Source organism: Papio anubis, chromosome 1 (genome assembly GCF_008728515.1).
Source record: "Papio anubis isolate 15944 chromosome 1, Panubis1.0, whole genome shotgun sequence".
Lineage (NCBI taxonomy): Eukaryota > Metazoa > Chordata > Mammalia > Primates > Cercopithecidae > Papio > Papio anubis.
In genome coordinates, this window is record NC_044976.1 from 62,211,063 (window position 1) to 62,238,992 (window position 27,930).

At 40.0% G+C, this 27,930-nt stretch overlaps 1 protein-coding gene and 1 pseudogene across 2 annotated transcripts in view; one reads left to right on the top strand and one right to left on the bottom strand.

Moving 5' to 3' along the window:
• The window catches only part of ROR1 (receptor tyrosine kinase like orphan receptor 1), a 409,576-nt gene that overhangs the window by 62,360 nt on the left and 319,286 nt on the right, over positions 1 to 27,930 (top strand). The gene's annotated exons all lie outside the window — the stretch shown is intronic.
• LOC103885715 lies at positions 5,267 to 6,274 on the bottom strand (annotated as a pseudogene). The gene has a single exon (XR_648970.4). The product of XR_648970.4 is annotated as a cofilin-1 pseudogene (transcript).

Sequence of the window (27,930 nt, forward strand, 5' to 3'; positions counted from 1 at the left end):
GAAACGAGATTCTGTCTCTTAAAAAGTAAGTATGCATGTAATTGTGTATGAGCTAAGTTACTCTTCCTGTCACATTTGTATGGTAGCTACAGTCAGGCACTGCATAATCATCTTTCTGTCAACGTTAGAACTGCATATAAGATGGTGGTCCAATAGGGTTATAATGGAGCTGAAAAATTCCGAGAGAGGCTGTAGTTGTTGTAATGTTGTAGTACAGTGCATTACTCATGTGTTTGTGGTGATGCTGGTGTAAATAAACCTGCCCTGCGAGTCCTGTATAACTATAGCACTGCCAGTTATATACATATACCTAATTGTATACTGATAATAGTATACTTGATACTTGATAATAGTAATAAACAACTATGTTACTGGTTTGTGTATTTACTATACTTTTTATTATTATTATTTGCGAGTGTACTGCTTTTGCTTCTAAAACAAAACATTACCTGTAAAACAGCCTCAGGCAGGTTCTTCAGGAGGTATTTCAGAAGAAGGCATTGTTATTGCCCCTTGAAGAGCTTCTAGGGGACAATACATGGAGGTGGAAGACAGTGATATTGATGATCCTGACCTGTTTATATCTTAATTTTTAACTTAAAAACGTTTAAATAGAAAAAAGCTTATGGAACAAGGATGTAAAGAAAATATTTTTTTACAGCTGTAAAATGTGTTTATGTTTTAAGCTAAGCATTATGAAAAAGTCCAAAGTTAAAAAATAAAAAGTTTATAAAGTAAAAAAGTTACAGTAAGCTAAGTAATTTATTATTGAAGAAACAAAAATACTTTGTCAATTTAGTGTGGCCTAGGTGTACAGTGTTTATAAAGTCTACAGTAGTGTATAGTAATGTCCTATGCTTTCACTTTCACTCACACCGATTCACCCAGAGCAACTTCTAATTCCTGCAAGCTCCATTCATGGTAAGTGGTCTCTACAGGTATAACATTTTTAATCTTTTATACTGTATTTTTACTGCATCTTTTATATGTTTAGGTATGTTTAGCTATACAGATACCATTGTGTGACAGTCGCCTACAGTATTCAGTGTGGTAACGTGCTGTACAGGTTTGTAACCTAGGAGCGATAGGCCATATCATAAAGCCTAGGGGTGGAGTAGGCTATACCATCTAAGTTTGTGTAAGTACGCTCTATGATGTTCACATGACAGCAAGCATATCAACTAAGGATGCTTTTCTCAGAACATATGTTGTTAAGTGACGCATGGCTGTAATTCATGCATTAATTGGTTACCTGTACCCTCTATTTAGGGCTTAAAAAGTCAGATCTATCCATCTAAGATGCTTTTAAGTAACATTTACCTTAAAGAAATAGATGGTTCATTGGTTTAAAGAAAGAGACAGCTGAATTGGATGGGGAAGCCAGATTTTGACTGTATTTCTAAGAGGAGTTATTCTGTAATGTTTTGGTAAAAGAATGTCTGTCTATCTATCTATCTATCTATCTATCTATCTATCTATCTATCTAGGCATCTATTCACTAATCTGTCTGTAATACAAATATTCTGAACACTTAAAAAGTGTAAGAAGGCTCTGTAGTGCAATGCATAGCACACTGAACTTTTTTGTTTTTATATTGGTTTACTGCAATTAAAAACTAATATATGTATCAAAGAAAATTCAGAAAATAAAGAAACATTGAGAAAGTGAAAGACTATTAAATCTCCCCAGGCTCATATTATTAACACAAAAAATCACTTTTAATATTTTGGGGCATTTCCTTCAGGCTTTTTTGCCCTATGCATACATTTTCATCCATAAATGTAATCATCTTGTCGATGCTATTTTGTAGCAAGTTTTTTTTTTCCACTTAATATATAATACTATTTTTTCAAGTCTTTATAGCTATTGTTTTTCTTTTTTTTTTCCTTGAGATTGGGTCTTTCTATGTTGCCCAGGCTGTACTTGAACTCCTGGGCTCAGGTGATCCTCCTGCCTCAGCCTCCTGAGAAGCTGGGACTTCAGGCACATGCAGCCTTGCTTGGCGAAATATTATCTTTAGTGTTTTGTGTGATATAACACTGAGTGAGCACAGCCTACATGGTTTATTTAGCCATCACTCAGTGGTTGGATATTTAGGGTATTTCATCATTATTGTCTTTGAAAATTAAATAAAACAAAATTTGATGAAAGTCCAAGGTGGCCCAACACAGTGGCTGAATATATCCCATCAGTCTGTTACATTATTCACATGTAAAGGGAAAAACAACCCCCTAAAACTCTGCATCTGAGAGGGGTAGATATTAAATTAAGCTTAAGGAAGTGCTTATGAACAGTAGAAAATGAAAGTTGGTAAATGGAGTCATTTTCTTTCATAAAGGTGCCTCAGAGCTTTAAGCCCAAACCCCTACACTTTGAGTCACTTTGGATTTTGTGCATCTGTCCACGATGCACCGTGATTTTGTCTTACACAGTGTTCAGTGCGACGCATTAAATCTTTCTTCCTTCACAGTTATCAGAATCTGTGAAATAGGACCTGAGCAAACCTAGAAAAGTCTCTCTGCTTGTCTGTTTAGATTTTTGGTTTTTTTTTTTTTTTTGAGATGGAGTTTCCCTCTTGTCACCCAGGTTGGAGGGCAATGGCGTGATCTCGGCTCACTGCAACCTCTGCCTCCCAGGTTTGAGCGATTCTCCTGCCTCGGCCTCCCCAGTAGCTGGGACTGCAGGTGCGGGCCACCACACCTGGCTAATTTTTTTGTATTTTTAGTAGAGACGGGGTTTCACCATGTTGACCAGGCTGGTCTCGAACTCTTGACCTCAGGTGATCCACCCACCTTGGCCTCCCAAAGTGTTGGGATTATAGGTGTGAGCCACCGCACCTGGCCCTATTTAGATATTTTAAAACAATCTTTCAATTCTGAGTAGAATAGTATTTGTATAATAGTTTTGAGTTGAAGGCAAATACTTTCAAAGAGTTCAGTTCTTTTCTTCTCAAAATGTAAGTTATAAAAATGCATGATTCTTCCTGAGGAGCCAGCTAGGCATCAGACTCTGGAGCTGGACAGCCTGGGTTTATTTCCTGCTCCACCACTTTTGGCTGGGTGAACCTGGGTAAGTTACTTGACTTGCCTGGGTGTCAATTTTCTCATCTAGAAAATGGGAATAATACTATTCACTCAGGTTTATTGGGCTGGTTTAAATAAGTTAAAACACAGTGGTAACTACTACTGTTCTCAACAGGTTCCTAAGGGTCTGCGTTTCTAGCGCTTTAGCACTTCAATGGCATTTATAATGTTCTGGACTATCCTTCACTGAGTGGTTTTTCTGTGAGTATTTCTATGAGTATTTCTTCCCCAATCAGTTTATGATGATGGTAATCATACTGGCCACCACTTTTGACGGAGTATTATAATACACACTCTACATGTATTACAAAATGTAAATCTCATTGCCTTTTATGAGGTATGCGTTTTCACTATTTTCTTTTTAGAAGTTTAGTAACTAAAGGTTGTAGAGGTTAAGTAACTTGCTCAAGGTCATAAAATTGCTAAATCTGGAACTTGGAACTAAATTCTGGTCTGGTGTATGTGTCACCACCCTGCTTTTGTAATTTCCTTTAAGGAAGGGACTTTTATGCTTTTTAGATCCCTTACAGATTTCAGCACAGTTCCATGAACAGAGTAGGTCCTCAGTAAGGTGTGTTTTTTTTTTTTTTTTTTTTGTTTGTTTGTTTTAAATTTGAGATGAAGTCTTGCTCTGTCGCCAGGCTGGAGTGTAGTGGCACAATCTCGACTCACTGCAACCTCTGCCTCCCGGGTTCAAGCAATTCTCCTGCCTCAACTTCCCAAGTAGCTGGGACTACGGGTGCACACCACCATGCCCAACTAGTTTTTATATTTTTGGTAGAGACGGGGTTTTACCATATTGGCCAGGATCACTGGCCTTGGTCTTGATCACTTGACCTCATGATCCGCTAGCCTCAGCCTCCCCAAGTGCTGGGATTACAGACATGAACCACTGCGCCCAGCCAGTTTTTTGTGTTTTTAAATGAATGAAGGTAGAAGTGATCCTGTGGATAGTAGAATTTTTTTCTCCAGTAAGATAACCAACAATACTGCTTTTTAATCAATGAAATTATGAGTCTTAGAATTTTGTTCTGCTTCCATATTACATCTATGAGAATGATGAATTTGTAATTATTTGTGTATGAAACTGGTTGTATTTCATGTGAAAAAAATGTACAGACCCTGTATTTGAGACTCTGATTTGAGAAAACCTGAATTAGCATTACTTCGATAACCACTGAAGCAATTTTAATTTAAATAAAGGTTACAACTAATTCTGGATCTGTTTTTAGCTATTTCATTGACACACTTTTATTGAGCATATACATTGTGCAAAGCTCTCTGCAGGGGACTAAGGATTTAAGGATGAATATGATGGTTTCTATATGTAAGAGGATTTTATCCAATATCATGGATTTAGCTACACCCTGATGCTAATGACCCCCATATATCTTTAACCCCAGCCCTTACCCTTTTGTCTTCATTATTCATCTCTGTGTTGGATACTTCCACATGGATGTCTCATAGGTCTCCAGACTGAATTATTATCTCATCCTCAGCACCCACTATGCCTCACTACATATTACATTCTTGTACCTGTTATATATTCCACCTCTGTTGGTGACACCACTGTCTAAAGTAACCATTCACACCACTGTCCAAACTTCAACCTTCAAACAAACAAAAAAACCACAAGTAATCTTTGATTCCATTTTCTCCCTAACGTTCTACATTTGGCCATTCACCAATCCTGCTGACTTTTTCCCCCTAAATATCATCAAGAACTGTGAAGGATTTGAGACTTTATCTTACTTGCAAATGAACTTGCCTGCCACAGTTACATGGATGCTGGCAAAAGACTATGGATTCCTGGGTTAAAGACAAAGAACTTTATTAGTCATAGCAATAGCAATAGCCAGAGTGTTTCTCCAAGACCCAACTCCCATAGGATGTCATGAAGACGGCCAGGTGACATCCATACATGCAGTGCATTGTGTTACAGGAGAGGAATTCTGAACTTAAGGAAACCAAATCTTTTATATTGGGTAACAAAGATGCTTCACCTTTGCTCCAGAGGGAGATCATTTCTTCCAAGGCTGTTCTCCATATAAACATCTTTGAAAAGTTAGTCTGGAACCAAGGGCAGCCTGTGCTTTGCTCACGAGATGTGCAGAAACCGAAGGGACTCATGGAGAATGTCTCCCAACAAATACTTCTTGCATCTGTTCCCTCTGCTCCTTCTTCTTCTTTTTTTTTTTTTTTTTAATCGAAGGTCCCTTACTGGTCCTGCTTCCATGAGTAGCAGTGACCAGGGGAAAAGGGAGAGGAACCAGCTGTCACAGGGAGGGGTCATCTCCACAACATTCCATTTATACACAGAACTAAACAGACAAACACAGAGTCACTACTGCGGTTAGAAGTTGGCAGCATAGGAAGGGGGAGGAACAGGTGGGGAGTGGCGGTGTTGTTAAAAAAAATACAGGCCACCCCCACAACTGGGGTGCCTGGGGAGAATTTGGTTTGCTTCCACCCAAGAGGAATCAGAAGATCAAAAGCAGTTTGGGAAGACCAGAACCATCAGGGATGGAGGGAGGAGGAAAATCCAGGGGGTGGGGGATCTGTTTGGCAACTGGGGTGAAGGGATTGCACTCCCTCTGCTGGGATCCTCCCCAGCCCTTCAGGTCTGAGAGGAAGGGAACAGCCTGCAACCCCCAACAGTAGATGTGGGGCTGCCAGATGCTCCAGGCAGGGGACCAGAAGGGGCTCACAAAGGCTTGTCCTCCAGGGAGATGACCGCACTGCCCCCCAGCTTCTCTGCCAGGGTGCAGCGGTCCTTGACCTCCTCATAGCAGTTTGCGTGTAATTCATGCTTGACCCCTGTCAGGTTCTTCTTGATGGCGTCCTTGGAGCTGGCATAGGTCATTTTGCTGTTAAGGGGCGCAGACTCAGGGACCCAGAAGATAAACACCAGGTCCTCCTTCTTGCTCTCCTTGGTCCAGTAGGCTGTGTCATAGAGGGCATAGTGGCAGTCCTTATCTGGCAGCATCCTGACAAAGGTGGCACAGGGGTTGTCGATAGTCTGGCCCACATTGCCCACCAGGATCTTCTTGATGACGTTCTTCTTGTCCTCACCAAGACAGAAGAGCACTGCCTTCTTGTGCTTCTTCACCTCCTCTGGCATTGAAGACTTACGCACCTTCATGCCGTTGAACATGTTCATGACACCATCACACAGCCACACCGGAGGCCATGTTTCCGGAAGCGAAAAGGAGAGGGCTCGGAGAGCCGCAGAAGACGAGAGCTCTGCAGCCGCTGCCGGGACCCGACTGCCCTCTGCTCCTTCTTTGCACCTTTAGATGAGGCTGCACATTGCTCATAGGAAGACTGCAACAACTTTTTAGCTGATTTCCCTAAGTCTGGGTGGGTCCCTCTTCATATCAGTCCTCCACACTTTGCTGAAGTAGCCTCCTGAGACACAGATCTGACTCTTTCCTGCTTAAAGCCATTTACTGCCTGCCTGTTGTCTATAGGAAAGGCCCAAGCTCCTTAGCATGATACCAAAGGGATTTTCAGACCAGCCCTTGCTGATCCGTCTAGACTTAGGAGGGCAGCATATCAGAGTGATTATCTCCTTTACTGCCCCAGTGGCTTAACCTTTGTAGCCTCGTTTCCTCATTGCTAACATTAGGATGATAAAACCTACCTCATGGGTTGGTGAGAATTAATCAGCTCACACAGGGTTAGCCCTCAGTAAATGTTGGCTGGTATGGTTGTGGTTTTCCACTCTCTGCCTCACACTTTAAGATCAGGCTACATGGTTTTCTGCTCACTCTGTGTCCCTTTTCACCATGGTTAGTGCCTTTATTCCTGCCACCCACTCTTCTTGCAATGTCCTCCAAACCCTATTGCCAGGCTTCACGCTGGTTAGGCACATCCTCTTCCTTCTCTTGGATGCTCCATGCACATGTCGGCCATTGAACTATAAATATCTACTAATAAGTCAGTTACTGCTGCTAGACTATTAACTTTATGGGGATGGGGGTTGTTGTTTTATTTGTCTTTGTGTTGCTAGCACATAGCATGTGTTGAAGAAAATGGTGGATGAGTACACGAAAGAACAAAAGGAATTCACAGTCTGCTAGGGTATTTGGGGTCTAGGGATGAAGGGTGGAAGGCAGCTAAGTAGCTTAATAATAACAGGTGAGAGAATCTGGGTGAAGTTGGGGCTGAGGTGAGAATTAGACCCTATAGGAGTCCAGTGTAGGGAGTTTGCTTGTTGAGTGTGGTGCATGTGGTGAGGCAGCCTGTTTAAAGTTACCTCCTCAATGAAATAAAGCAGCCCCTTCTAGGCAATCTTAATTACTCCCTTTCCTGAAAGAATCTATTGCAATTGGAAGGTCATGCAATCTGCCTTCTTGTAAGATCTTCAGTTCCTCGGAATACAATGAATTCTCTATTACCTGGAGGAGGGGGTAGAAAGGAGCTTCTTTTTAATTAAATTGTCTCTGCAACAGAAAGTGACTTTTTCCCGCCTTTTGAAGTCTTCCAGTTGTCCTCAGCCTGGCTCAAATCACTCTCCTTGAATTCATTGTTACATTAGTGCACCCTGCATTGTGAGTTATAATTTAATGTGAGCATATCTAATTCCCTAATGAGATGGAGACTCTTTGAGAGTTTATGTTTTTTTTTCCCTGAAATGTCTAATGTCATACTTTTGAATTAAGAAGGCCTTCTACATGTATTTATAGACTGGGTGAGTTTCTCCATATATGTGTTAAAGAACTTTCAAATAATTAGAGCACAGCCTCGATTTCAGAATGCCAATGATCTTCTCCAGGCCTTCAGCTTCCCTGAAAGAACAGCTACTCAGGGCCTATTATGAAATGTTTAAGGTGCCATTTTTTATTAACTTTGAAATAAAAACAAGTATTTGGAAAATATTGATAAATGAACAAACAAAAAAACCTGAAGTAACCCTACTAGTAGTTGTGATAACTACTATTATAATAGTATTTGGAGTATGTCTCTATAATCTGTCTTCCTTGGCTTCATGTTTTTGCTTCTCTTTCTCTTTCAATAAGTGAGGTCATCTTTTATCACTCATCTGGCAATCTGCTTTCTTCTCCTTAACATCAGTAACATCAGTAGATATTTATTAAAAGTGATGATGCTGGAGAATTTCTTTTAGGTTCCTGTTTCAACCCGTAACCCACTGTTTTGCCTTTTTTTGCCACTGCCTGCCTTTTTTTGATTTCTGTTTGTCTCTCTGGATTGACCCACTATTGTGTTCTGATCTCTGATACCTGCATGCATCTTCATAGTAACTTCCAACTTTTGGAAGTGTCTGCTGTGCCCCAGATACTTGTATGTATTTTACCTGCTTTAAATATCTATTTTTGGATAGACTGGATATTTGTAGTCTCCATTTCACAGATGAGGAATTTGGTATAGAGATTTAGTAATTTATAAAAGATCATGAAGCTTAGATGGAGCCTGAACTTACGTTTTTATACTCAGCACCTCCTCTAGTATGTGAAACTGCCGTCTTTAGCATCAAACTTCTTCTGGAATACTGGTTTTTGGGTGCCATGTCTAATCAGCTTTCAGCTCTACAATATTCCTTGAAGGGCACCGCAACCCACACCCTGGGGCCAGCATAGTGAATTTTATACATTTTTATATTTTTTATTTGAGAGAGAGAGACAGAATGTGTGTGTGTGTGTGTGTGTGTGTGTGTGTGTGTGTTTGAGAAATCAGCTGTGGTTCTTGCTTTCACTCCTCATGATGAGACCTGCCCCTCACATCTGTTTTCAGCCCCTGTTCCTCAATACCAGAGTCATTTTCTATTAACTCAATGCACCTTTTCTTTGTAACTCTTGTCAATTTTCCCTCCAGCCACCTGCACGGTCTCTGGCTTGCTCTCAGGCTGTGAGTAAGTTCTTTGTATACTTGCTGTTTTCGATAACCTCAGCCCAAGATTTAATGTCAAGGTGGGGGCCCTATTAAAGATGCCATGAATCATCCTTTCTTTGTTTGAAGATTTCCGTGTTGGCAAGTGGGCAGATAGAAGTAGCTGTAGGTTTCCCAACCAGATGTACTGGTAGCTGAGATGCGGGCATTCAGCTGAAGTACATTCCTATCATTATTTGGCAAAGAAAGAGCCACTGAGATTAAGAGCATGATCCTTGCTTGTGATCTGGCTTCATCAACGGAATCATAGAGCCTCTGTGTTGGAAAGGGACTTAAAATCATCTGCAACTGCATGGCTCGATACTTGGGGGAACTGAGGCAATAGATAAAGGAAGTGATGTAACGTTATAGAATCCTAAGCCTTCAAGGGACTTTTGACATGACCTAACTCTGCGCTCTTATTTTATGAGGAAGAATAGTGAGGCCTCGAGAAGCTCACTAACACTCCTAATGAGGCACAGCATGTTACTGCAGAGCAAGGACTCTACTGACTACAGGACATGGGCCCTGGAGGTGAAGTCGCTAAGGGGAATCTGTAGGATTTGGCTGGTTATGAGAGCTGCCCGACTGTCTCCTCCAGGCTGGCTTCCATGGGCCTCTGTTGAACTATCAGTCGGGTGTTCTTGCCTCTGTCCCCACAGCCCTGTGGAGGTCTGCTTCCCCCTGACAGATGGTGACTGCCTTCTCCAGAGTGGTGGGAGTGAGGGAAACAGCGAGGGGAAATTGGGAAACAGGAAGCCAGGGAGAGGAGCAAGCGGTGTTGGGGCTGTACATGCTGGCTCCGTGCCTTGGTGTTGTGTGTTTCTAGAGGGTTTCAGCTGTGTAGTAAAGACAGAACTTGGGGGGACATTCTCCCTGTGGTGGGACAGCAGTGTTCACAGCCTTCACAAAGTATTCCCCGCAAGAACTACTCATCCTTCATGGCCGACTTCCATCATAGCAGTTCAGTCTTCTGCTGTTTCTTCTGGTACCAGCCTATAGATTGGGCAAGAAGAAAGATCAGGTTTGTAAAGAGATCTTTCTGGTTCTTCCAGTAATAAAGCCCCTTGGACAAGGGCCAGGGAGATTCATCTCCCAGAGACTCCTGTGCTCTAGGTGGTGGTAGAGGCTTCCTGCCAGAAGGATCTGAGGCAGAGGACGTGGATGGTGCCATGCTGGCGTCTCTGTGCATCTGGCAGCGCAACAAAGGACTTCTGTCTGCCCCGTGAGGCTGGGTCGATAAAACCCACTTCAATTGAAAGCCACCGCACTTTAGCAACTTGATAATTAAAATTCTAATATGTGAATTAAAGAAAACAAGGGGCTGTGTTCCTACCATTTTAAAATACAGCTGCAGTGATTCCACTATTGTTTCCTTTGACAGAGCTGTGGTTTTCCTACACACCTTTGTTTGAGGCTTTGATTCAGATATGCTCCCTGCGGCTGATAAGTCCCGTGTGTCTACTCACTCGTTAGATGGTGCGTGGGGATGATTCTTCTGTGATGTGGAGAATCAAAGATTGTGTCTTCAGGTTATGTGAGGTGGGCTAAGTGGCATCTCATCAAGAGCAGAGGTAAAAACAAAACTCATGGAAAAGGTACTTCCTGAGCTCCCTTTTTGTTTCCTGAGTGATTTAAAACAATAAAGGCCAAATCGAAGAGAAAACCGATGCAGCCGATACCTGGACCTACAGATTGATTTATTTCCGTGAACACTCTGGGAAAATGGCTACTTGTCGCTTTCTGTTATTAATAAAGAGGTCACTTTATCATTAGGCCTTTGAATCTGTATTTAATGGCTAAAGCAGATGGTTATAATTTCTGACTTGGTGTGGCCACCTTATTAATAAAAAAGAACTGATGGAAACAAAAAGGCGTCTTCATTTTTAACTCCAGAAGCATAACACAAATGCTTTCCAGTCTTTCTTTGTGTGGAGAGCAGACCGAGTGACTGCAGTAAGATCCTGTTACACATTTGAAAAAAGACTTTGCAGAGTGGAGGTAACTCAGTTTGAATCCTTCTTTTGTTAAACTTTAAAAGAACACTATAAATATATGCCCCTTTCCTTGAAGAAGGTATTTCGAAGGAAGCTTCAGGATTATATTTAAAAGTCAATTAATATTTTAATAACATAAGGAAACTAAAAAACTAATTGATTTCAAATAGTGGAGGCCTGTGGTACTTTCTAAAATTATTCTTTTTGCTTAAACTACTATGAACTGCTTTTTTGGATTTAATTACTAGGCTTAGATGAATGTGCCATGTATCTTATTTTGGTTATTTTAAAATTCATTTGGAATTAAAAAAAAATCAATAATGGCAAAAACGTCTGGCAGTGGATTTCTGCTTGATTTCATCAAGCCTGTATATTCCCCTGTAATGATCAGGAGTTTGAAATCATGGTTATCATCCTGGAAATTTTTTGTCCCCAAAGGGACAAACCTACATTCGTGAAGACAGAATGATTTAGAATCTTAATGTACCCAGTCAACCAAGTGAACAGAGCAGAAAAGTACTGCGAATTCTTCACGTAGGCTCAGAAGAGCTCTTTAATTCACTTAGATATCTAAAGACTTATTGATATGTCAGGCTGTGGGCAGCGTCCTGGGGTCTGTTATGGCAATGAACTCCTCCTGGTCCTTAGGTGACAAGAATGGGATGAATGTGCTATGCCTGGCTCTGAAAAAGAGAAAAAACATGGAATGTTAAGGATCTTAAAGTATTTAAGGGTTTCTTTGCCCACTTGTTTTCAATCTTTTTTTAATTAATGATGTCTTTCAGAGCTGTCCATGGACCCACATTTAGAAGTGGTTTGAATTTCAAATTATCAGTGGTAATTATTGTTTTCTATTTCCATTAACCAAAGGCATGTATAGCAACCCATTCAGTTCATTACTTTATTGGTTTTTTTTTTGTTTATTCTTCAGTATTTAGCCTGTATTTACTTTTGGCTTGGCACCATGCCAAGAGTTTGTGATGGCCATCAGGCTTGTTTAAAATGCCTAAAATAGGGTCAGGAGCAGTGGCTAACACCTGTAATCCCAGCATTTTTGGAGGCCGAGGCCGGAGGATCACTTGAGCTCAGTAGTTTGAGACCATCCTTGGCAACATAGTGACACTTCATCTCTACGAAAATTTAAAAAGTTAGCCGGGTGTGGTGGTGTGTGCCTGTGGTCCCAGCTACTCCAGAGGCTGAAATAAGAAGATCACTTGAGCCCAGGAGGTCAAGGTTGCAGTAAGCAGTGATGGTTCCCCACACTCCAGCCTGCATGACAGAGTGAGACCCTGTCTCAAAATAAATAAATGAATAAAAATAACTAAAATGCTCCAAAGCAGTAGGTGGATTTTTGTTTTTCCTCCCATCTCAGATTCCTGGATGTCTAGACCAATCCATGGCTAAGCCATCATGCTTTGTTTTCTTTTTCAACCTCTGATATATTTTAAGTACACAGAAAAGCAAACAAAAGTGACAAAACCCATTTTAGATAAAAATATTTTTTATTTGTTTCAGATTTTTAAAAGAAAGAAAACATTATAGATACAACAAAAGCTCCTGGTGTACCCCTCCTAAATCCTGTCTCTTTTCTTCTCCAGAGATAATCTCTCTTCTAAATGTGATGTCTTTTCATTCCCAGGCATGTTTTTATATTTTTGCTCTCTGTGCATAAATGTACTAATAGGGCTACTAAAAATAGTGCTTTGCCTATTTTTAAATTGTGTATAAATGGGAACTTACTGTACCTGTCATACATCTTGCTATTTTTGCTCAACGTTATGTTTTTGATATTAACTTTGTTAATTTAGGAATTGCATGTTGATCTAAGAAGTTATTTTAGTATTGTGCAGTAAGTATGCACAGCAACTAAATCACAATTAATGTACCCATTCACCTGTCTTCATTTTTTGTGTATTATAAACAATGCTGCCATGAAAACTTTGACTTGTCTTTCTGTAAAAATGGGCGAACTTTTTCTAGGCCAAATACCTAGGAATAGAATAGAGTATGCATGTCTTTGGCTTCCCTAGGTGCTGCGGAATTGCTCTCCAACAGCCTTATGCCAGTGTGAGCTCCTTCCTACAGGATATAAGTTCCCGTTGCTCTTTACCCTTTCTAACTCTTGGTATTGGAAGTATTTTTAGATTTTGCTTATTCAACATATATGAGAGAAACTATCACAGTTTGGATGTATAAAGATATGTCAAGTTGAGTAAAGATGTTAGAGCAAAGACGAGATTTTTTTTTTCCTTTTCCTCCTGTTCTAGCTATATCGTTCTAGCTATATTATAGGGCAGATTTGAGTCTCTGCTTGAGTAGAATTATCTTCATCAAAGCCTACTTTGGCCCTAATTAGTTTGCTATACATCCATTGTACACAGAACACATTATGTACTTTTCTAAGGAACTGAAGAGACAAAGTCCAAACTTATAGAACCTATGTTGGGGGTGCATAGCAGGAGATACTGGGGCCCAATTTACAGTGGGTTCATTGCACTGGCCAGTGAATTCAGGGACCTTGCTCTCTATACCAGCAGAGATTGCTGCCTGGGTGGCTCTTTGGGTGTTTGGTTTGTTTATTTGTTTTTTGTTTGTTTGTTTGTTTGTTTTGAGATGGAGTCTCACTCTGTCTCCAAGCTGGAGTGCAGTGGCATAATCTAGGCTCATTCAACTTCCATCTCCCGGGTTCAAGCGATTGTCCTGCCTCAGCCTCCCAAGTAGCTGGGACTATAGGCGCATGCCACCATGCCCAGCTAATTTTTGAATTTTAAGTAGAGACGGGGTTTCACCATGTTGGCCAAGATGGTCTCAATTTCTTGACCTCGTGATCTGCTAGCCTCAGTCTCCCAAAGTACTGAGATTACAGGCGTGAGCCACCATTCCCAGTTGCTTGTTGGGTTTTAATGTCCATAAAATGAGAGATTGCATTAGTCATTCCTTCTTCAAGTGCAGATTTTCTTTTCTGCTTTGAAAATTCCATGCTTCTAAGTGGCATTGACCCTTGTTACTTTAAAAAGTCTTAAAAATCACTAATACTTAATTGGTATTGAGAGTAGAAGAATTTAATGCAGGAGCCACCACTAAGTGAAGAGCAGTTAAAAATGCTAAGAAGTTACCTTCAAAATTCTAATCTAATTAAAATTATGTAAAAAAAGACCACCATCACTCATGTATAAAGATGACAGGGAAAAATAACAATGAATAGACTGTGGGTGATTATTCCCCTCATTGTTGTACTTTTCTGTTTTCCAAAGTTTTTTTAATGGTCATAGAGTAATATTCTTGGAAGAAAATAATAAGCATATGCAAACAATTATAAGCTCATTTGGTAGGAAAATAAGAAAGTGATTTATGCAAAACATGTGCTGGGCAAAGGAGAGAACACCTGTATATGAAAAATGATTTGTAATGATTTTGTAAATAATCCTATAATCCTTCCTTGGGTTAAGGTTGGTGGATGATTTAAGTGTTTTTCTTTAGGTTTTGCTGTTGGAAAGATCCAGGGAAGATGGAAGACAACTAGACTGGCATCTTACCTAAAAGCAGTGGCATAGCAGGTGGTAGAACAATTTGAGCTTCTCTCATTGGGTTTTAAGACCAAAGATGGAATGTATCTGAAAATAATAAGAGCTATTTATGACAAACCCACAGCCAGTATCATACTAGATGAAAGGCTTAAAAACTGGAAAGCATTCCTTTACAGAAAGCTGGCTGAGACAGGGATGCCACTGGGCACTCCTATTCAGCATGGTGTTGGAAGTTCCTGGCGCTGGGAGCAATCAGGCAAGAGAGAAAGAATTTTGGTTGGGAAAGAAGAGTCAGAGTGTCTGTTTGCAGATGCTGCGGTTATATTTAGAAACCCCATCGTCTCAGCCCAAAATCTCCTTAGCTGATAACTTAGCTTCAGCAAAGTCTCAAGGATACAAAGCAATGGCTTGCAAAAATCTGAGCGTTCTTCATGCACCCGTGACGGAGGCCAGGCCAGGACGGTTATTCCTATGCTAAAGAAATAAATACCTAAGATCAACTTACAAAGGATAAGACCTCTTCTACAAGAGAACTAAAACCCTACTCAGTAAAAGAAATAAAGAGACACAAACAATGGAAGAACATATACCATACTCATAGATGAAGGAGTCAATATATGAAAATAGCCCATACTACCCAAAGTAATTTATAAATTCAATACTGCATCCCCATTAAGCTACCAATTGCCACTTTCTTCACAGAATTGGGAAAAACTACTTCAAAAGTTCATATGGAACCAAAAAGACCCCGCATTGCCAAGACAATCCTAAGCCAAAATTAAAGGTTGGGCATCATGCCTGACTAGAGCTATGCTGCAAGGGCTGCAGTGGCAAAACAGCATGGTACTGGTACAGAAACCCAGAGATATAGACCAATGGAACAGACAGGGCCCTCAGGCCATTGCATCTGCAGCCAAATGCAGTCTTTTGACAGGCCTGACAGAAACGAAATGGGGAAAGGATTCCTGTTTATTAGTGATGCTGGGAAAATTGGCTATGCATAGAGTAGAGAAAGCTAAAATTGGATCCTTTCCATGTATATGAATGTAATTCAAGATGGATTAGAGCTTAAATGTTAGACCTAAAAACAGCAAAACCTAGAGAAAACCTAGGCAATACAAATTTCAGGACATGGAAGGCACATGGGCAAAGGACTTCATGTCTAAAACACCAAGCAGTAGCAACAAAAGCCAAAATTGACAAATGGGATCTAATTGACTAAAAGAGGCTTCTGTTCATCCAGAGTGAACAGGCAACTATACAGATGGGAGAGAATTTTTTTGCAATCTCACTTATCAACAAAGGGCTAATATCCAGAACCTATAAAAAACTCAATCAAATTTACAAGAAAAAAACAAACAACCCCATCAAAAAGTGGGCAAAGGATATGAACAGACACTTCTCAAAAGAAGACATTCATACAGCCAACAGACACATGAAAAAATGCTCATCATCCCTTGCCATCAGAGAAATGCAAATCAAAACCACAATGAGATACCATCTCACACCAGTTAAAATGGCAATCATTAAAAAAATCAGGAAACAACAGGTGCTGGAGAGGATGTGGAGAAATAGGAACACTTTTACACTGTTGGTGGGACTGTAAACTAGTTCAACCATAGTGGAAAACAGTATGGCGATTCCTCAAGGATGTAGAACTAGAAATACCATTTGACCCTGCCATCCCATTACTGGGGATATACCCAAAGGATTATAAGTCATGCTGCTATAAAGACACATGCACACGTATGTTTATTGTGGCACTATTCACAAAGACTTGGAATCAACCCAAATGTCCATCAGTGACAGACTGGATTAAGAAAATGTGGCACATATACACCATGGAATACTCTGCAGCCATAAAAAAGGATGAGTTCGTGTCCTTTGCAGGGACATGGATGCAGCTGGAAACCATCATTCTCAGCAAACTGTCGCAAGAACAGAAAACCAAATACCATGTGTTCTCACTCATAGGTGGGAATTGAACAATGAGATCACTTGGACACAGGAAGGGGAACATCACACACCAGGTCCTATTGTAAGGGGCGGGGGGGTAGCATTAGGAGATATACCTAATGTAAATGACAAGTTAATGGGTGCAGCACACCAACATGGCACATGTATACATATGTAACAAACCTGCATGTTGTGCACATGTACCCTAGAACTTAAAGTGTAATAATAAAAAAAAGAAAAAAGAAAAGGTAGAAAGCAGAACTAAAGAGATTTTATTCATTAGGTCATGTAGATATTCCTATTCCAAAGGCATATGACAAATCCATAAGAGTGGAAGTAATCATAATGCCTACCATATATTAAGCATTAAATATACATATATTTTTCAGTTCTGGAATAGCTGTGAATGTGGGAATAACTGTACTGACTGACAGGGGAGAGATCAGATAGGTTAAGAAACTTGCCCCATGTGCACAGCTCATCAGTGGTGCTGCCTGGACTCAGCTGCCATCTGTTTCACTCTGCTGGGGCATACATGTATGTGTACCCTTGCCCTGGCAAACTCTTCCTTTTGTAGAGATAAAAGCAGCCTCCCGCAACTTTCCTATATATTTATTCTCATCCTGCCCTCCTGAGCACCCATCCTTAGAAGTCTGCTCCCTCTTTCACACAACAGCCCTTCCAATCTTCAAAGAGGGCTATCGTGTCCATTTTTCCACTTCTCCCCTCTCGGTCTGTCATCTTGGAAAAGCTCAGAGAGGTGTTTTTATTCACAGATGCCTTGAGAAATTTCATGGTTTTTAGACTCATGCTGAGTTTGTCCAGATGTGCCAATATTTGTCTTATAGGATATAAATTAATTGCCCAGAAGAGGAAAAAACCTTTGTAGACATTCACTAATGCAAACCAGTTCCTTTGAGTATTGATGGAACTAAAAATGAAATATTGATGGAACTAAAAATGAAACAGATAATTTTCACTGTGAGAGTGTAGTTGTTGAATTCACATTCTACTTTTAGGACAAATCTGTTGCATGACAGTTCAGTCTTACCACATGCATTAACCATGGGAAACCCAGGGTGACATTTGTAATAGAGTCCTGCTTTTCTGTAAGGACTTTATACAGATGGAGAAAGTATGATACTCTTACATTTTATTACCAAGTTCTGTGGCACAGGGTTTACAGCATAAGGTGGCAAATAATTTAGCTCCACTCAGATTTGGAAGAGTAACTATTATTATTATAAGTAAGATTTAAACTTATGGACAAGTACATACTCTTTAAGGAGAGTTCTAAGACTAAGATGTTGTGTCATTATCAGTACCTGGCATAAATGTATATGTATCTGAGTTCTCTTTGAGAATCATAATGGAAAAGATGTCTAAGATGATTTAACCTCAAGACATTAATAATGATTACACCCGTACCCTGCTCTCAGCATCATAGTCATCAACTGCGGCAACAGCTGCTGCTAATGTTTTTTGAACTCCTGTGGTATGCCTGGTGACGTACTTTATATCAGCTAGCTCATTTTCAAAACTTGAGAACGCACTACATATACCATAGTAAGTACTATTGTTAGCCTCATTTTATAGATGAAAAAACTGAGAGGTTAAGTATTCTGCCCAAGATCATATATAGGTTGGGTATCCCTAATCTGTGAATCCAAAACCCAAAATGCACCAAAATCTGAAACATTTTGCATGCCAACATGATGCTCAAAGGTGCTCCTTGGAGCATTTCGGATTTTGGATTTTTGGATTAGGAATGTTCAGCTCCTATAAATGCATATATTCCAGGATCTGGAAGACATCTGAAACATTTCTGATCTCAAGCATTTTGGATAAGGGATACTCAACCTATATCTTATATATAGCAGAGTGAGAGTCTAGCTCATGCTTTGCTGTTATATCTTGTTTCTTTCTTCAGCAAAATAGACTATAAATTGAACATTAAACAGTGCATGGGGATGAATGAAAAGTTTCCAAATATGAGCTTTCCTTAGTGAAACACTCCTTTTTAGGAAAACTGTTGAACCAAGGCTTATGATAAAGGATCCATTCCACATCCAAATATACCTCTCCTGTATCAGCATAATTCTCTATTAAAATCACAGCACAAATTTGTTCACTCTAAGAGATGGATAAAGACTATATGGTTTCATGTAAAGATTGCCAGCTTCCCAGAACTAGGATGATGGGCATTTTAACTAATGCTACCACTAACCTTGCTGTGAATGTGGCCTAGCCTCTTACTCTCTCTGGATCTCAGTTGTCCCATCTCTAGAATGTGAGCATTGGCCTCTGTGATAATGAATGTTCCTTCTAGCTTTGTATATTGCATAGTGCATTACTGCTAGCTTTAGGAAAAATAAAATGTTTTCAGTGGAAATATCAGATCACCAACCTGATGCCAGTGAATTTTTTTTATTCACTGAGGCTTTATGTCATAGAAAAATATATGACGTATTACTGCTCTGCTGCCCCTCTATTTAAGGCATTCTTCAATAGACTTGTCAGGGCTTATCTAAATCTTAGCACCACTTAGGCGTGGCTGATTGCTTGGCAGGAGGAGGTTCCTGCATTTTCTTCCTCTTGTGTGTTAGTGAATTGAAACGAAGGGAAAAACTACTTGGCTTTCTGCTTCCTTTCATGGTATGTAGACTTTTCTCCATATTTTCCAGCAGTTCTTTTTGACAGCCAAGTCTGGAAACAGGGCAGGATGGAGGTTTTAGAAATAGGTGACAGTTGTTTGTCTCATGAATTTCTTTTATTTCCTTTCCCTAGTGGAGTTAACTGCCTCCTTTCTGCAATAATCTGAACATACTTGCATCACAGAGTATGTAGCAGTGTGAGAAATAGCCATTTCTCTCTTTTACCTCTTCCTGATTCGAAACCCATCATAGGTAGAGATGGAACATGTCTGTGCTTAGATAGTATCTGGCACATACAGGTTGCTCAATTAATGGTGAATGAATGAATAAAGAAGAAAAAGTGGTGAAAGAAGAAAAACTACAGTCGTCTGTTGGTATCTGTGGCATATTCATTGCAGGACCCTGATGGATGCCAAAATCCTTGGATGCTCAAGTCTCTGATATAAAATGGCATAGTGTTTGCATCTAACTTACATACATTCTCCTGTATACTTTAAATTATCTCTAGGTTACTTATAATACCTAATATAAGTGCTATGTAAATAGTTGTTATACTGTATTTTTAAATTTGTATTATTTATTTACTTTTGATCTGTGGTTGATTGAATCCATGGGTGTGGAACCTGAGGATATGGAGGGCTGACTATATATACTAATGAACACTACTTTTGATTATATGAAAATGCCCATTTATGAAATGGACAATTCAAATGTTTCCTCTTTGACTATTCTTAACCTGACCTCCCAACTTGAAGTAATCTGTTCCTCTCTTCTAAACAGTTATGTGTACTATATGTTTGGTAATTAATTATGTACTGACTTATGACATTTTTTTCTGTTCTTATAATACTTTTTGATTTTCAAATACCTTATGACCTTGTTTTTTATTACAATTTGTTTTCCCATCAAGATTGTCAATTCTTGGAGGCAAGGACAATTGTTAAATACTATATTTGGTATTTAATTCTCTCCTCTCCTTTGGGGGCTCCAGTTACATGTATATTAGGCCAGTTGAAGTTGTTCCTCAACTCACTGATTCTGTTTATTTTTTTATATCTCATTGGATCTCAATGTATCTCATTGGATACAGAGGGAAAAAGGGAATTAAAAAAATAAACAGAATTTGATTTTTGTTTACTAATATTTATCCTCTGCAATGTCTAATCTGATATTAATCCCATCCAGTGTATTTTTCATTGCATACATTGCAGATTTCACCTCTAGAAGTTTGATGTAGCTTTTTTTTTTTTTTTTTTTTGAGATGCAGTTTTGCTCTGTCATCAGGCTGGAATGCAGTGGTATGATCTTGGCTCACTGCAACCTCCGCCTCCTAGGTTCAAGTGATTCTCCTGCCTCAGCCTCCCAAATAGCTTGGACTACAGGCACGTGCCACCACACCATGCTATTTTTTTTTTTTTTTTTTGTATTTTTAGTAGAGACGGGATTTCACCATGTTGGCCAGGATGGTCTTGATCTCTTGACCTCGTGATCTGCCCACCTTGGCCTCCCAAAGTGCTGGGATTACAAGCGTGAGCTACCATGCCCGGCCAATGTAGCTCTTTTTCATATCTTCAAGTGTCTCCACTGAATTTTTGAACTTAGGAAATATAATTATAATAGTCATTTTAATGTTCTGTCTGCTAATTCTAACATCCGTGTCAGTTTTGATTGATTTTTTTTTTTCCTCCTCATCAGGGGTTATATTTCCTTGCTTTATATGTGCCTGGTAATTTTTGATTAGATGCCAGACATTGTGAATTTTCCTTGTTGGATACTGGCTATTTTTGTATTCTTGTAAATATTTTTGAACTTTGTTCTGGGATGTGGTTAAGTTGTTTAGAAGCAGTTTGATCCTTTTGGAAAGTCTTGCTTTGAAGATTTGGAGGACTGAAATAGTTGTACTTAGTCTAGAACTAATTATTCTCCAGGACAGAGAAAACACTCTTCTATGTGCTCTCCTCGTTGCGTGGGGAATCATGAGGTTTTCCAGTCTGGAAATATTTTTTTCTGATATTTCTTTCCCCAGTTTTGGGTAGTTGCCACACATGTATGCATTGATCAGCCCTCTGCTGAATACTTGGGGAGGATTCTCTGTGGCTCTTTCTGCACCTCTCTTTTCTCTGATACTTGGCCTTGCAAACTCTAGTTGCCTTGGTCTCCCTGGACTGTTAGCTCAATTCACTCAATGCAGGCAGTTCACTGAGCTCTGCCTGAGTTTTCCCTTTCCTCCAGACATCTTGAGCTGGAAACTCTCTCAGGCAGTAAGCTGGAGGACTCATAGGATTTGTTTCATTTGCCTTCCTTCTTCCAGGGATCACTGCCCTTCATTGACTGTTATCCCAGTATTGACAATTATTCTGTTACTCCAACTTCGCCAGAAATGGAAGTGATACATTTTATTCTTTCTGTCTGAAATAATCCTCCATCCCTAATGTTTAAAAACTGCCATCCTTGACTCCATGTGACTGGGTTGGGAGCCCTTTCTCTGGTCTCCCATCATACCTCTGCTTACAGTAACTTAGTGCAGCACTCCTCTCCCTGCATTGTTCTTGCATTTTTTTACCCTCCCTTTCCTCATTAGATTTTATTTCCGTGAGGACAGAGAATGTCTTTAATCTCGGGATTTCTAACACCTAACATAGACTCAGGTGTGTAAGAGTTGCTCAATAAGTACTTGTTGAATGAATGAATGAATGAACAAATAGGATTCAATTTTCAAAGTATCTGTTGTTGAACAACTTTCAGAAGTTTTTTTTTTTTTTTTACAGAAATGAGATTAGATATGCATCTTCATATATGCAATTGAAATCTCTCTTAAATTTCTAGATAATCAGTTTTTGTTGATGGCTTGGACATGGTTTTTACCTATTTACTTTTTGTAGCCTCTCATTAGAAGGTGTTAATAAAAGCCACCTAGTTGATGCTTCAAATAACATGTGGAAGTAAAGGGACCAAGAACAGAATAGCCATATTCTATAAATAAACAAAATAAAGGCTAACTTTTAGGTATCTATTTTATGATTGACCCTCAGGTGTGGTATATCGCAAGTCTGTAAGGAGATTGTTCTTATCTGAAGTGCCTTTTCCTTGTTGGACGTACTTGGATGCCTTTTATCCAGGTAGACTCAGATGGTTTGCCAGTAGCTCTATGGATTTGGTATTGGAAAACCTCATTGTTCCCCAGGCAATGGGGAGAGCACATAGGAGAGTGTTTTCTCTGTCATGGGGAATAAATAGCTGTGAGTCGGTGCATTCTTACCAACTGGAGACAATTGACAGTGGATATGTGCCACTAGAGTTATGGTCAAGTGCAAGTTCATACTATATTTGGATCTTAAGAGTCGGTAGAATGAACCATATTTGGTAAGCCTCTTAAGACTATCTTGCTCCATTTCCTCAGCAGCTCTTGGTTACCAAAGGTGACTCTGGAGCCCCACCTCCAAGTCCCCATCCTGCATAGCTGGCCTAATGGAAATGGCTTGAGGTTCTTGTTCTTTTAGATTCAGTGTTTTCATCTGTGCAGTAGGATGTAAGTAGGATAAGATGTAATTTGTCAGGTTGCTATGAGGAATAAATGAAGTAATAAATGGTAGTTGCCTACAGTTTCAGGCACATGGGAACCCTCTCCCACCTCCCCCAAACTTAATTGAAAAGATAGCCATCAGCCTCTGAAGTTGAATTGTGCTGAGTGGTTACTAACATTAAAGACATATGGAGTTATTGTATCTGTATCTTTCGCTTATCAGCTTTTCCTTGAAGGTTTAATGTGTGTTCCTTTGCTTTTAGGCCACATGCTTATTTTCCTGAAAGGGGTCTTCTTGACTTAAAGCACAATCTTTGCTTTTTTGTTCTTTTTTCACTGCTCTTGCCTGGTGATCCAGTTGTTTAAAGACATCTCCATCCTTCCCTATCCTTCCCCCTTTCAAATCTATGGCCCAGACTGGGGGTGGCTTTAACTAACACCACCACTCTGCATTAGTTAAGTAGAGTGGAATTTCTCATTCTACCTCTCAGATATTGATGAAACCTCTCCCTGATGCACAAATTAAGACTGGGTGTATTTCGCATATTTTCCTAGAATGACACAGTGATTCTGTGGCTAAACCAAGATTAGACCCTACCACTTTAAAAAATCTGACTTTTTGCTTAGGGAGTAAACTGTGTTGCTTCTAAAACTACTAGTTGAATTTAACTTTCAAGTGTACTTTGTATTTAAATCTGATGATAGTGTTGTTTTTCCTTTTGTCTTGTTTAGATGAGGGTATTTTCTTCATTTCCCTGACCCCTAGTGCCTCAGTGACCTAGGCAGCAAGTTTGTTGATGCTGTCCAGAATGCTAATTAAGGTATTTATTCTCTTTGGCCCTATTGTTTATGATACTTGTAATTATGTCTATTAGATGGTAATCTCTGTTATCTCCTGCTATACTAAGTATAATACTCTGCACATAAATGTGTGAGTATGTGAATGTATGGTGAATAAATCAATATATTTGTATAGTTACTGATTTAAATGTGTTCTGTCTTGGGATGTGAGATGGGATAATTGAATAAGAAATTAGCCTGTGTGTGTTAAGGTAGTCAAAGTTCTTATGGTACCTTTGTACAAGCCGCCCCTTCTGTTGTGTGTGCTGACCCATGTCATGATGCTCAGCATGGCTAGAGGACTCCTGGTGTGTTTCTGTCCTCACTTGCTCCCTGGGTTGGACACCCCTGTGCAGGGTACAGCCAACACAGTTGTATAAAGACCCTCTGACTTTCATTTTCTGGCTGGCTGGGGGTTTTGGTGTTGAGTGCTTTTAAGGAAGACAGTCACCTTATCCTACTTAATGTTTTCTTGAAGTGCAGGCCCTGTGAAGATGAAGATCCCCTATTCCATTTTGGGGTCACTTTTGTGATGCTTTTCTCTGTCTCTCCAAAGTTTGATTTAATGAAAATATGTACCTCCCTTACTACATTCTACAAAGCTTGTTTGAGTTTTTAAAATTTAATAGTAAATATGTGAGTACATGTTGATTCTAGTGCCCAGCACATAGTTTCTGCTCAATACTTAGCTATAATTATTGCTTTATTTAAATTGCCTTAATCATTCATTCAATAAGCAAACATCCCCTCTGTAGGCTTTTCTCCAGATCTGGGATACAGACATGGGTAAATCTTGGAGTTTGTGTATAAGCAGCAGGGTTGATCGCCTGCCAGTTCACTGGAGAGATGCCATGTTTGGAGGGTGGACGTCTGACTATAAGGCCCTCCCAGTTGCCAGACTCTAGACTTCTAATGTGCCCTCCCTTACTGTATACCTGGTCAAGGAGTGGCACTAGAAAGTGCAAAGGCTTCAGTGTTGGATGAGTGTGGACTTGAATCCAAGCTATGTTGTGGGCTAGCTCTGAGCTTCAGTCTCTTCCTCTTAAAATGGGAATACTAGGGTAGTTGCAATGTGTCATTGTTAACTAGGCCCTGGGCTAAGTTCTTTACTCTTGTGATTTTATGAAATCCTTAAATAGCCCTATGAGATGTATCTTGTTAATATCTGTATTTTATAGATGAGGAGCCTGAGGCACAGAAGGGTGAAGAAACTGGCCTAAGTGGTAGAGCTTTTCACTGAACTCAGGCCTGTTAGAGAGCAGAGGCCACATTCTTCACTGTTATGCAATGTCATGCTATGTTATCTGTCCAGACATGTTATAATCCCTGGCACACAGGATCAGAGCAAATAGTAGCTATTATTATTACTATTATTGTTCTAAAATTCAGGCCTTTCTTCACCACACTGACACTGAGTAATATATATTGTAGCTGTTCAATAAAACTTTATTGGATTTAATTGGTTATGAATTTTATGTGCGGGAAGGTGGTTAACTTTCCTATCTGTAAGGAGAAATGCTCAATAGAATATCTTAAAATGGGGGAAGTTACGAAAATATAAAATAACAACCAGAGAGGCAAATCAGTTTATGAGAGTCTGTATTGGAAAGCTGGAAAGAAGTTTTTAATAAGAAGAACAGGGGCCGGGTGCAGTGGCTCACACCTATAATCCCAGCACTTTGGGAGACCAAGGTGGGCAGATCACAAGATTGGGAGTTCGAGACCAGCCTGGCCAACATGGTGAAACCCCATCTCTACTAAAAATACACACACACACACACACACGCACACGCACACTCAAAATAACCAGGTGTGGTGGCATGAGCCTGTAATCCCAGCTACTCAGTAGGGTGAGGCAGGAGAATCGCTTGGACCTAGAAGGTGGAGGTTGCAGTGAGCAGAGATCGTGCCATTGCACTCCAGCCTGAGCAACAGAGCAAGACTCTGTCTTGGAAAAAAAAAAAGAAGTATGGAAGGGTACAATCTGGTGGTAGACAACATTTGAAAATATTCTGGCTAGCAAATAGTGTTTTTTGACTAAAAGAAATAGACATGACGAATCAGTTATGTGCCCATCCCTTATAACAGTGAGGAACAGATAGGAGGGTGTGCAATCTTTAAAGTTTAGAAACAAATTTGTCCTTCTGACATCCTTCCCTTCTCTTGACACACAGTTGGTAATGGCCAAGATTCTGCTTTGCCTGATGGAGTTTTGAGTGAATTAAGTTAGCTTGTCTTGAAAATAGCTGGGCCAGAAAATAAAAAGGTTTTCTCTTTTTGGAAAGAGGCTTTACTCCAGGGAAGAACACAGCTGTCCAGGAGGAATCCGGGACTGTTGAGTCCAGAAACTCTGCTCCTTCTCCACCCTTTCCCCAGTGTTTCACCAGCAGAAAAAGAGTGTTATTAAAGTCTGTGATGAAACAAAGCTGCACACTGAGACGTGGCTGCCAGAACTTTTATTTTTATGGTTCTCTTGAGTTTGGGGAGAAATAATTAAATGTTGCAAATGTAAAAATTGGGAGTAACATTTTCCGTTTTGCCAATAGTCATTCCTTTGGTTTTCCCTTGGATTTTATTTATTTCTTTCTCCTTTAGGGCATTGCTTTGTCATAGCCTGCATGAGTATTGTGTCTCTAGGAAGGCCAGAACACCAGGTTTGGATGTTACATAGCCAAGAACATTGTGTAGCAGTGCCTGGTTTTGCCACAAGACGGGTCTGTGGGAAATACCACTGCCATTGCAGCCCAGCACATTGAACTGACTGTGCTCAGGAATGAGATAGTTCACCAGTAGTAGGCTTACTGGAAAGTCTGTCTTTCTGCATCCGTGATTTGCAGAGGGGCATATGATTGCCTTGCTGCTGGAAACGTAGGAAATACAGTTTTTGGGGATTCTACTTTGAAATAATGGTACTCATCAATGCAGTGGGAAACTACAATATCAGGATGTTAAGAAGGGGTTCAAAAGATTTTAGGAAATCTTGGAAGAAAAATGCCCATTCCGATTAAGCCAGTAGGTCAGTCTTCTTAGGGTTTCTGTGATAATATAAGACCTTAGAGTGGAGAGGCCTTTCCTGACAAGTCTGGGGTTGATTTTATGTGTTTGCTAAGATTTATTAAAATAAAAATGACATATTCTATAAGGAAAAAGAATATTAATGGTATTTTAATTAAGCTTAAGCAATAAATAATGGTTATTACATAATTTTTATTTATTATTATTTACCTTATTTCAGGGTCTTTCTTACTGTGAAATTTCAATAAAATGCTTAGAAATACATTTTGCTGGCCAGGCGCAGTGGCTCATACCTGTAATCCCAGCACTTTGGGAGACTTAGGCAGGTGGATCACTTGAGCTCAGGAGTTCGAGACCAGCCTGGCCAACATGGCGAAACCCTGTCTCTACTAAAAATACACAGAATTAGCCGGGTATGGTGGCACATGCCTGTAATCCCAGCAACTCGGGAGGCCGAGGCAGGAGAATCGCTTGAACCCAGGAGGCAGAGGTTGTAGTGAGCCAAGATCATACCACTGTAATCCACCCTGAGAGACACAGTGAGACTGTCTCAAAAAAAAAAAAAAAAAAAAAAAAAGAAAAAAAAGAAATACATTTTGCTTTATTGCAGACAGGATACATTTCAAGAGGCTTACTTCACCTTCTCTATCTGATCTATCCGCCAAATATCTTGGCTTTGTATTTCCCATAACCCGTCTGATCTTCATGTAGCTGGGAAAGAAGTATATCTTTGAAAGTAGAATTTTGAGTAAAGAAACCTGGAAGTTAGGGAGAGATGACCAGGTTCCATGGCTCCTTGTTAATTTCAGCTTCAAGCCATGTACTGCCTTTTCTTGGGCCCTTGATCTATGCTGAGCATATCTTTTTCTTTCTTGGTGTGAATTTTGTCTCTCAGTATAGGTGGTATTTGTTAATTTAACTCTGACATAAACAGGGGAACACTCTGCGCTTCAGTGTCATTGTCTGTAAAATGGGGCTATAAGGTATTTCCTGACCCACTTAAGGTTACTGTGAGGATTAAGTTATAACATACGAAGAAGACTTTTAAGAATTAAATATAGTATAAGCATAAAGTGACATACAATGAATTATAGTCTTTATTATTGAATTTCACTTTGTGACCTCATAAAATTTGATTCCTTTCAGCTCTATCAAGGACAGCATCTTGCCTAGTCATTTTTTTTTTTTGAGACGGGTCTCGGCTCTGTCGCCTGGGCTGGGTGCGGTGGCCGGATCTCAGCTCACTGCAAGCCTCCGCCTCCCGAGGTCCACCATTCTCCTGCCTCAGCCTCCCAAGTAGCTGGGACTACAGGCATGCTCACCTCGACCCGACTAGTTTTTTGTATTTTAGTAGAGCGGGTTTCACCCGTGTTAGCCAGGATGGTCTTGATCTCCTGACCTCGTGATCTGCCGATCTCGGCCTCTAAAGTGCTGGGATTACAGGCT